This window comes from Ischnura elegans, chromosome 5 (assembly GCF_921293095.1).
Source record: "Ischnura elegans chromosome 5, ioIscEleg1.1, whole genome shotgun sequence".
Taxonomy (NCBI): Eukaryota; Metazoa; Arthropoda; class Insecta; order Odonata; family Coenagrionidae; genus Ischnura; species Ischnura elegans.
In genome coordinates, this window is record NC_060250.1 from 20,845,578 (window position 1) to 20,857,723 (window position 12,146).

Here is a 12,146-nt window from a genome sequence, read left to right on the forward strand (position 1 = left end):
CACTGGTGGCTTCGAGGTGCCGGCGCAGTCGTCGCCGCACCTTGCAGACCACGGAGACCCACTTCCAGTGGATCGCGGGTGCGTCGCTGGGGGGCGGGGGGCGCTCAGCTGGGAACCAACGGAGGCGGGCCAGGCGATTGCCCTCCTCACTCCCCCTTTCTCTCTCTCTCTCTCCGCCCCCTTCCAATCCAATCCTGCCCCACCCCCTCCACAGCTGCCCCCCTCACCACGCCTCCTCCTCCGCCCCATTCCCCATCCACTCAACAACCACTCGCTCTCGAACATCAGAGCGGTCGACGCAGCGGTACTCCCTTCTTCCCGCCGACGACGACGACACCACTCACAGGAGGAGCGAGGCTCGCGCGCGGCCCGCCAGCAGCACATTGCCGAAGGAGGACGAGAGAGAAGAGGACACGGGGCCGTAGACGGTCGCAGTCTAGTGCGAGACGCGAAGTGCAGAGGAGGGAGGAGATAGCCACGGACACATTCACTCGAGATAGACGAAGCAGGATATTATGTGATCGGCGCCGAAGAAGAGAACCCTTGAAGAAAAAAAACCACCCCATCCTGTCCTATTCCCCTTGGAGATTTTTCCTTCTTTCCGAGATTTCAACGAAACAAAAAAATACTTCCTTTTTTTCCTAAAATCGTCCCTGCCCTGGAGTCGACCCACCAGGAGCCAAAAGAGGATTGGCCGCGCGGCAGACCACCGCACCTGAGGGACCATTAAGGGACAGAAATTGGTGAGGAAGGAGGAAAAAAAACAGTGGAGGGCCATCCCTGATTGAAGCGGGGGTGTCGGAGGGGCCACGGTAGAGAGGGAAAAAAAAGATAACGTGTCCACGTGTGTGTTGAGGGAAATACTTTCGAGGAGAGAGAAAAAAAGGCCGGGGATACTTTTCGTGGAACTGAGAAAGGAGGCAGGACTGCGTTCCGGAGAAGTTCTCCCATCGTGGTGTACAGCGGCATCGTGGCAGGAGTTGAACCCCTCGAAAAACATCCGCCCGAAAAGGGATAACTTTTTTCCCGTACTAATAACCGTAAGTTTTTCCCTTTCTCCTCCCATCCATCGAGTGCCCGAGGAGTCCAGAAGTCATATAAACGTGCCAGTGTTTTGAAGCTCGCCTCCTTACCGACGTGACTTGGGGAGGATTGCCCGACCGACGACTGAAAGTCTGCATTGTTCCTCGGTCGGAGTTGACCAGCAAGCCAAAGGATTATTACCGACTTCCCTGCCGGCTACCAGATTTCTTCATTTTGGCAACCCTTTCAGAGTGAGGAGAGAGTTTTACCGTTCTTTTCTATTTTTTCCTGTGCTACTTGGTACGAGGGGTACTGTTGGGGATATTATAGTACACAAATTCAATAGCGAACGTTGGAATCGCCGGCAGCGTAGTGCGAACAGACCCTGGAAGAAGAAAAGGGAGCCCTCCTCCACGGGATATTGGTCCTCTAGTCCACAAGGGTAAAAAAACAATCCTCTAAAGGATTAAGTGAGCAAGTGAAGGGGAAGAAGCGAGTTAAGAAGGCATCGCACTGACCGCGAAGTTTCTTGCAAGGTACTTCCGTTTGTCTCAAACATGAAGACGGGCAAGGAAGTGAGGAGCTGTTTCTCCTGTGGCATCGAGTGACGGGACCTTTATTTCCTTTATTTCTCGGCCAGAAGAGCAGCAGTAGGGAGACACCCGCCCTTGTATCATCGGCCCGTACTGTGGCCGACTCTCCATCCCCCGGATAGTTCACGATCCACATCGACTCGAAGACACACTTTAAATCGACACATTTCGCTGGAATACGCACGGCGCGAGTGATTGCGATTTTCGTCGAGGAAGTGAGCGAAGGAAGGTTTGCGTGGCGAGAGAGCGCGCGCCAAGGAGTCTTCCGGGATTCGAAGGCTGACCTCGTTACTTTGGGAGCGGCACGCTGACCGGGTCTACTTCCCCCATCCCACACCCGTCACCTGTTGGACCCGTGCCGAAAACGGTGAGTGCCTCTTACTAAAATTCTTATGTTTCGCTTATTCATCATCTATATCTACGAGGTACCGTGCAAGCCACCACCAGGTTGTGTGGCACGGGGTGATTCCACAATAGTCATGCAGCCCTCATCCTAGCCTAAATGAGAAACGTGCTCGTTAATACTAGGCACAGCAACACGCGGTCAGGCAAGAAACTAGGAGTGCTAAGGATACAGGCATTCTATAATAGAAATAAAACTACAAGGCTTTAATGGAAAAATGACAAGTTGAAGAATTGAGTCATTTAAAACATGTGAGTGAGATATACCAGGCCAAATAATTCATGGAGATAGTTAGTATTTAAAAATATACGTAATAAGTCATTTACTACACATGCAGAACCTATTTTACCAAGTTCGAATCAAGCTATCCCAGGGCTAAACTATCGCAAGCACATATTATGATCCTTAATTGCACGAGGAACAAATCTTAAATCGATCTGTTCTGCAGTCTGTTTCCCTATTCTTATCCATGTGATCGTTTTTGCCATAATAATTAGGCTCTCTCAAAACTTCTTGAACATCAGGCCAAAAGTGTTCTACTAGACATTTCCGCAAAAAATGTGATCTCAATTTTTTCTTTCGATCGGTTGGTCTTTCCCATTCTAAATTCCGAACTATCTCACTCACACAACTACCTATGTTTATCGTAACAGTCTTCATCAAAACTTGCCTTAAATCATCATCATCAATAATAAATCACAAGTCAACAATCGTGAGACGCTTAAGTGTTCCCATCCTCTCCTAGGGTATTTTAGAAGACTTCTCTTTTCTCTCACTCTTCTTAGGACTTCCTCATTAATTACTCAAGTCGATCAATTTTATCTTACCCGTTCTTAAGCAGCAGAACATTTGGAATGCCTATTCTTAAATTCTACAACGTTCCGCTCATTATTTACCGAATTTACCCCGGACTTACAAGAAGGACGGATTCGCCTGTAAAATATCGCAATGTGCGATAAATCTATTCATCTCCCTCGGCTAGGATTCAAATCCCGTGTTCGGGGGATGGGAGTTCGAATCCTGGTGAAGGGTAATCGTTGTTCCACTGCGCCATTTTTTCGTATTCCACCCATTGTTCCCGACTTCAACCTCCATTTTATTGAAATAATGTTCTCAGTGAAAGTGCATGAATTAAAAAATACCCACGACGATGCACTATTCCATCATGATGGCTTTCAATAAATCTCCTTCGATTACCAAATAAATGATTATATAGTATTACAAGAATATATTTAGGCAACACTGTGAAATTAAGATGGCATGCTCAAAGTCAGAAACTAAGTATTATTTCACAAAATGCATTGCAAACCAGACCGGTTTCGGCATATTCCTTGCCTTTATAGCGTACACTGACCCTAGTGTGCGGTATATTTTCAGTTTCATTGCCCTACAAATTGACTTGAAAGTTTTCAAACTGTCGGCGCAGTTTATGCTTTTCAACACAGCATTATATAAAATATCTTACGCACGTTGTTGTTGAATTATTTTACATTGTGGCAGTTGGATAGCGCATACACAAAAACAGTGGTGGACAGTTGTGCATCTAAATACGAAGTGTCTTAGAGAAAATCCCTCAACTTCTACAACTTCGTTCGTTCGCGGAGCGCGCATGAGGTGTGATATGCATGGTTCACTGGTTTTCCGTAATAGCATTTTTTATTGCTGCGAAGGGAACCCGCAAGTGGCCCTTCTCTTCCCTCGCTCAGCTGTTTAAAAATGGGCAGAAAACAGCGGAAAACGCTAGGGTGAAAACTACAGCTAAAACGATAAAAAAGTATATGAAGGGGACAGAATACAGTGCAATGGCCCGTATTTTTTTTATAAATCACCATTGGAAGAATTAGTTAACGGAATTTCCCAGTAGGAATATCAAAAAAAACTTTTCAATTAATTCAAACAAAGTAAACACTCTTTGTCTTCTCATGACGCTGGGCATTGATACTGTAGATATCTCCAGTAGAAATTCCTATTTTGACGCATACTACCTGTAATACAAGTTTTATCATAAATTCGTTTAATAATTTTGAATAATCAGAATTTCTCAAAATATTCAAGCAACGTAAACAAGTTATGGGTAAATTCGAAGCGCTCTTCAAATATATTTCTGAGAAACATTCCCGAAAACTCCGCCTGATAACGGTGGACTGTTAAATATCTAACCGCGAGGAAAATTTCTGAATCTGTAGAGATTTCATCCGAAAATAAAAAAATCACTCATTGCGCCAATTACATTATTTCACTTGCCCTAAACGGAAAATCCCGAAGCCAAAGACCTTCATTGAGTTAACTAAAATTATGAAGTTACCAGAATGGACCAGTTTGGCGGTGAACGACAAAGGACGCAACTTTCCGTGAAGCAAAGGAGGTGATTCAATGCTGAGCTCACGGAAGTGTTTCACTATGGCCAGAACCATGTGCCCATTTCACTTCTGCGTTGATCATTCCAGAATAAGCCATAAAATCTTTCTTCTTGGCTGTAAGAGTGAGCTTTCAATAACCAGGTGTCACCGACAACGCACGGAAAAAATCTAAAAGGTTATATTTTTTTCTGAGAATTATTGGAAGAACGAAAATTCATCTAAGCATGCACAAACCAGTTCGCAATCTTTTTAATGAGCTTCTGTTATTCTTGATTTCGACACTTATTAGCGTAGAATTTCATGTTTTCATCGCATTTAGATATTGATTAATAGGAAATAATTGAAAGTTATTTTTTTGAACATTTATGCAATCTGAGACTTTTTTGGTATGGCACAAGGAATTCGGTGTATTTTTACTGCCTAGCGATAGAATTAATCGTTATTTGAAGTATATAGACACAATGGCGCATGTTATGAGCTCTTCAAAATACATATTTTGAGCCATTCTTAATTTCTGAGTCATCGCACCATAAAATAGTTATTAATTCTTATTGGACTTTTTTAACTTGCGATGCTTGATGTTTATCAACAAGAAATTTTTATTGCACTTTCATCCCCAATGAGCTTACGCTGTTTCAAATTTACCGTAAGCTTTAATAGGTATAAGACAATGAACGTTAAGAGGAAGTAAATGTTTTTTGCCACTGTAAGATGAAATATGATATCCAGTAAAAGATACCTCGTAGATTTAATATCCCTACTCCCTACTCGGCCTTTAAAAAACGAAAACATTGTCCATATTGCATAAAAAAATATGCTATTCTCCATCAAATATTGGTTTCATGAATCCGCTTCAAATTTAAGATTACCCTAGCAACCACCACCGGTAAAGACAATACGGAAAGAAAATATTTTACGAAAAGATATGGAAGATTTTTTACCAACTTATCTTAACCTTGGGGAAAAATCAAACTAACCATGTTTTTACTATCAACATCAATCTCACTGGTCAACAATAGCAAAGCCTCACCTTAACCTTATACATTTTGAAGTTGCATTGAGGATACCATTTCTATCGACTTATGAGCTTTCTTTGTGCCACATTTTTGTACATTAGTTCCTTTTTGGCACAAAAGAGTAGTTACGTTTTCAAAACACTTCGTACAATATCTGAGATGCTCAATATACCCCTGGTGATCGATAATCTTACCATTAAGATTGGTAACTCAGAAATACATTAACAGTTTGGGGAGCAGTAAGGTAAACTAGGTTATGAAACTCGCAAAACGTTGCGGCACCTTATTCACACGAGCTGTCAGATACCAGATATTCTATTCTCCATCAAATATTGGTTTCATGAATCCTCTTCAAATTTAAGATTACCCTAGCAACTTCCACCGGTAAAGACAATTCGGAAAGAAAATATTTTACGCAAAGATATGCTAACCTTATGATTTACATGTTGGAAAACCCGTAGATTCGGCGGCCGCGGTCCTCCACATGCCCATCTCAAGAGATTCATAGTATGCTTTTCACACCAACCTCCGCGGGCTTTCTCCCCACGCTGTCGCACTTTATTCAGTCGGCCAGCAGGACGTGGCAATTCTCGTGGCACCATTCCCTTTAATTTCGAGCATCAAGCAAAATAAAAAACTCACTCTATTCAAACATCTGTAAATGGCCATAGGTATATATTGAGGGCCATTTCTATCTGTCGGCAGTCATACCTGAACTGAAGATGTTGCCAGCATAGGCCACAAAACGTCATCTTTAAAATAACTTCGATGCAGCTAACTCGTTAACCATGGAGAGAACTGCAATCCAGCGCTGCGGAAGCCACAGACAGATCAATTCAAAGTTTGGCTAGAATAGTTTAGGGCATACATCTAAGACTACGCCACATGAGTATTTAACTCGCATTTAGGCTAGGAAGACTCCTTTATTAGGGCCACCTTGTAAAACCAAAGAGGAATTTTTTATTCATTTAAATATTCATCACCCCGAAAACAGTAATGTTAGGCCTTTATATTGGGGAGCTACAACAATAACAATGGACAATCACATATCAATGCCCTAAATAAGAGAAACCTACACAGGTGGTATTTGAACCCTTGACCTTCGGTTTGGCATGCGTGGATCGCACCCCGCCGCCACTGAGGCCGGCATTTTTATTAAGGGGTTCAGAACCTCAGCACTAATTTGAACCCAAGACCCTTTGATCCGTATCATAATTCTCTACTCAGAGGACCGCAACACTTCTTACAGAATAGGAATACCGATCGAAGTGTCCCGGGTTCTCATACCGGATAAGACTTGGGCAATAAGCTTTCGGTAACTCAGAGCTCATGAACTGCACTCTTCCCTACCCACTCACTCAAGGATTCAAACCGTAGGTTGGCTTGGATAGGTGAGGATAGAGCTCGCCCATGATTATTTTTGTCATTCACACATTTAGTGTAATAGCTTTCCCTGGCCTAACTCGCACACTGAGGGTCGTCATATAGGGGTGCCGAAAGGCTTCTCCTACCATTAAAACCCTGGGCCATTCAATCTTTACCCCTCCCAAAAATTAGTGAAATTCCCATGCATGTAAAATCCGAAGATCCAAGCGTGATGAAGAGGAATTTTTCCATATTTAAATATTGACTTTCAATTTTCCACGATTATAAAATTCATTCCGACATAATGAAATCGAAACCTAGGACGGAATAAATTTGATAATCGTGGAAAATTGCATGTGTTTATGTCAATATCCAATGCATGTAACTTAGCCGGATGTGACCTTTAGACTGACCAAATCAACCGCTAGGCCAAATTACTCGGGTGAATATCGAAATATCGAGAGTAAGATACCTGAAATCAGTTAGGAGAACGAATGTCTGCGCATAGAATACGGGATCACAATATTTGGCTACTCTTCAAACCAACCACCGGGTAAATCGCAGAAAAAGTGACCGCGAGATAATTAGCCACGCAAACGAGAATGGAAAGGTGAGTTCGGAGTTGGCACAAATTGTTCACCATAGTCCGATGATAATCGGTGGTGATTGTGAAATGATGGAAAGTGGCGATTCATTGGGAGAGATACAAAGCCTACTCTTCACGTTGTTTAAGAAGTCAATAAAAAATATGCATGGGGAAGAAAACAGCGGAAGCGCAAAGCATTCTTGCGAAGGCAGACAATAGAGAAGCACTCGAGAATGCTGATTTAAAAAAAGGTTAAATCCTTCATAAAACTTTTTCAACCGGTTCATACAACTTGAACTTTTACAACTTGAAAGTCAGTTCCACGGGTAACACTTCGACTTTCTTGGAACGATCCCCAATTCGATTGTTGCCGGTAGATACATTCAAAACATAGTCTCGCTGATCGGAGAAAGAACCCAAATAGCTAAGAGAATTACTGTCTTAAATCTTTCTGCTGACAATGTGAATAGGGAACGTGGGCAAAATCTAAAGGGAGTAACCTAAAAATTGGCTTATTTTTTCATAAGACACATGAAAATTAATTTGAATCTCATTTCAAGTTCTAATATTTCATGCTCAAGTTTTCGGGCGAAGGATACGTTCCCGAAAATGGTGATCAAAAGGCTGGAATTTAGAAGAAGTAAGATAAATGATGAGGCCAAAAGAAGGAAAGGAAAACTAAGATTGCACATGAAGCCATTCGGTATAAGTTCTTTTAAACTTAAACTATTACTCCAACTGGTAAATACTAATTATTTTTTTCAGAATCATAATGACCTCTCACTCGTGAGCTTTAGTTTCCATTTTCAATCAATCGTACTCCAACTATTTTATCTCATACACCAGGCCGTCAATTAAATGTTCAACCGTTTAACTATCTCCTCGGTTAATGCACATCCCGTTGAAATAATCCCATTCTGGTAACCATAAACTCAATCTATTACCTAGCTTAATCCCATTGGATAACGGAATGGGATGTAAGTATTGGATTACTTCTTACTCATTCCACTCGTAATAACTGCTATTATGTTTTATTACCCTATTCTTTCATCTTCTATTCACGTTTCGTGCTGCGTTATGATTTAAGCTGCGCATTTTCAGTTATACTGAGCAGAGTTGATTTTCTGAATAAATTATAGCCAGCAATACTGAAATAAATAGAGATGAGGCAATATTACCTGGTCATTTTTTATAGGAAATGATTATTCCAACACCTTCCTGATATAAATAGAACACACTTTATTATTTAGCTATGTAACCGTATCTTTATCCCTGCCTTCATGACCTTTCATGACATTCTAATATAAAACATACACCCGATTAGAATCTCTTTAATTTTCATCCCCCCTGCAGAATTGGGACCGTTATTGTGTTGGTTCAAGAATAATATCTCAAGTATTTCATTTACAGGAAAAACGACGATTAAAATCAAGCAGGTGAAAACTACTAAAGTAGGGTGCCAGAGAGAAGCAGAAGGTCTATTATTGTGCTGGAATTGCATTGGAAAAATAATCCACATGGGCGTAAACTATGTTATACCGCACGCGAATCGAGCTCCTTATAATCAATTGCATCAAAATTGTCTACATTTCGTAAATAGGCGCTCTACGATATTGCTGTACGCTCGGTTGTCAATCGTCCGAAACATGAAGGTAGCGATATGTATCCGCCATACATTTAACGCCAATGGGTCTATGCTAAACGTAAATTTACTTTAATTCACAAATCAAGCTATTTCCGATAAAAAAAATCGCAGGGTGAAGGTATTATTGGTCGCTTCCTCTGCATGTCGTGGTGTTACTATCATTGCTCCGTCAAACCGTCTTCCGTCAGCGTAAGTGCGGATGGAAATTGATCGCGTGAGTGATGAATCATATGCATGGGCAATTATGAAATGGGTCAACGGCGGCCCTGTAAGCGAGTCCGCACCCAGCCGATGGACAGTTGGTTGCGCCGGCACGTCCAACGGTTGGCGCGTCATCGATAGCGGTCCACGACCACGCAAATCTGCGATGAAGAGCATCGCCCTCTCTCACCGTGGGCGAACGCAAATGTTGACGGCGGGAGAAGCAGTAGTGGAGGTGGTGGTTCCTTCTTAAAAATGTTACCATTATTTCCCTCTTAGTCATCAATGGCAGTGAATGCCTTCGCTTTAAAACTGTGAGAGAAGCTCGGGAGAAACAGTGTCAACACTCAATGGCTATTTTGCAAACAATGAGGGGAATCTCCTCTTGGTGTCTTTTACTTGGTAATTTTGTAACCAATGTAACCATGTCCATTGGCAACACGAGGTTTTTTATCAGTCTTGCGTCACTCCCAATAATCCCCCTATTTTATTGGAAATATTATTTGCTATTTTCTGAGGCAATGGTTTCTTATAGCATATTTTGTTATTTGCAAAATATTTTATTAAATGACATAATCATCTAAATTCAGGAGGTGTCTACTGTTCTGTAATATTACACTGCCAATAAAATTTATGACACCTGGAATGTAGTGTATAAAATGCGCTAGCACTGGTTTTATAACTTGATAAAAATCATCCAGGAGTCAAATTCGTTCCTTAAATGAGTATCAAATGTATGTTGGACAGCTTTGGACCACATAATCATGTCGAATAACATTAAAGCAAATTTTTAGTTGCCCTAAATGACATATGAGGCCTTTATTTAAGTATTCTACCGATCAAGGTAGATTCCCGTGAAGTATTTAAGAAGTATTCTGGCAGTCTCCACTTCCTTCATGGACTTCCCCCTTCAATTCACCATAAGGCCTGCTCCCTTTCAGTCGATCTAAAAATCCTATTCCCTTCCTTCATCTCCTTCATTTACCCAACGTTCTACCCTCTAACTTTTTTTCCATATCCCCTACTCGGTATATCCATACCCTCTGTCTCCTACGTATTTCATCTAGAAACTGCATCTCCTCATCCAGCACTTCGTCGTTCCTCCTCCTCTCCGTCCACTTCACCTTCTCCACTCTTCTCCAAGCCCACATCACGAACGCCTCCAGTCTTCTCTCGTCCCCCTTCCTCAGTGCTCATGTTTTGATTTTGGTTAAAAAAAACATTTTTCTGTACGCACGGCGATGACACTACGCCTTCAAAGGTATGAGAGAAAGTTACAGAGACAGGTTGAGGAGTGGTGGGGAGAACGGGGGCTAGACGGGGCGGAGACTACCAACCCTCTGCAGAGAGAGTGTGAGTGAGCAAAGTACTGCAGCGACGCCGAGAGGGCATTAATGAGGCATTGCAATCATAGGCCGAACCGTGCAATGAGACTGTGAAGTGAATGCATTCATTATCCTCCCATAAAATTAAGCATTTATCAAGATTCGGACGGTATTAAAACCGTTGAATTGTCATAATGATAGGCTGACAGGTCTCATTTCTTCGAACTTGCACAATTTTACCATCATTTCATCCGCAAGGTTGCAATAAAAGTCATCATCTCCATGAATCCACCAGTTGATACGTTAAAAATTAAACATCAACATGTTGAAAGTGAGGTGAAATCCCTTCCCCTTTCGCCAATTGTGAACAAAATCATTAAATAGTTCGTGGCTGCTCGGGAAGACATAAAAGTTTTAATATTTTGCTTGCAATCAACGAATTATTATATTATAAACCCTTTTCTCTGCTACCCCAATTAAATACCGGCTCCAATCTCCCTCAAAAATGCCGACAGCGACTTTCCGCACTAAGGTTTGATAAAGGCTCAATGTATGCTGTGAAGAGAAATAAAATTTATAAAGAGCTTCCCATTACTAACAATAAGAAGCCATTCTTGTTACTGTGAGAGTTACGGGAAGTAGAAACCACGAATATTTCCACCATTTTATTTTTGTGGATCGCCATATCGTTACCGGCTCTTAGTAGAATTTCGCTGGTGGAGTATTTTTTGACGTTTTAACCCATGTTTTTATACTGGACAACAAATATAATAGGCACACTAAATTAATTTTAAATTTAATGCAATATAAGTATTCCCAACAACTTCTTACTATACACAGAAATGACGCAGTTCGGACACTTTCTCGGGCTTACCTAAAGCAAAAACTGCATCTAACGAATGATCGCTTCGGCGCCACAGATATACTTTCTAAACAAGGCAAAAGCCTTCATTGAAGGCAATATGACAAAATCGGTGAGCGTTTACGAGATGCCTGGATGATTTCCTTGGAACTACGCATTAATTATCATTCGACCCACAGCATGTGGATATTTACAGATAACATGACTGTACTCCGCACTCTCAGCTCAACTGACTCAGAGGTCACGAAATTTGAGATGGTGAGGAGAGTACTCGTATCGGTTTGTTCAGATCGTCTTCATCAGCGGTGAACAATCCTAAGATTGCTTTGACGCAGCTCTCCACTCAATTCTCCAGCCAGCCAATTTTTCCACATCCCCGTATTTCTTCTCTTGCACGGATTTATTAACCTGCTCCGTATAATTTATTCGACATCTTCCTTCTCCATCTTTGCCATCTACTTTTCCCTCTTGCATTGTCTTCATTAGGCCATCACGCCTCATGCTATGACCCATTTGGTTATTACGTCTTCTTACCAAGGTTTTTACGAGGCTTCACTTCTCTCCTACTCTTCTTAGGACTTCCTCATTATTCACACGCTGGATGCATTTTCTCCTGATCACTCTTCTGTAGCACTATGTTTCGAAAGTCTCCTGTCTTGATTTCTCTGTTGCTGTCGTAGTCTACGCCTCACTTACATAGAGTTACTTCCGTGCTTAAATTTCATGCTTTAAGTAGACCTTTCTTTTGGTGGAATCCTCTCTTGTAC

At 41.8% G+C, this 12,146-nt stretch overlaps 1 protein-coding gene across 1 annotated transcript in view; it reads left to right on the top strand.

Moving 5' to 3' along the window:
- The first annotated feature begins 283 nt into the window (after positions 1 to 283).
- LOC124158559 (patched domain-containing protein 3-like) overlaps positions 284 to 12,146 on the top strand; it is a 149,513-nt gene continuing 137,650 nt past the window's right edge. Inside the window, exon 1 of the mRNA XM_046533712.1 lies at positions 284 to 1,983. The gene's annotated coding sequence lies outside the window, so the exon portion shown is untranslated. The remainder of the gene's footprint in view (positions 1,984 to 12,146) is intronic.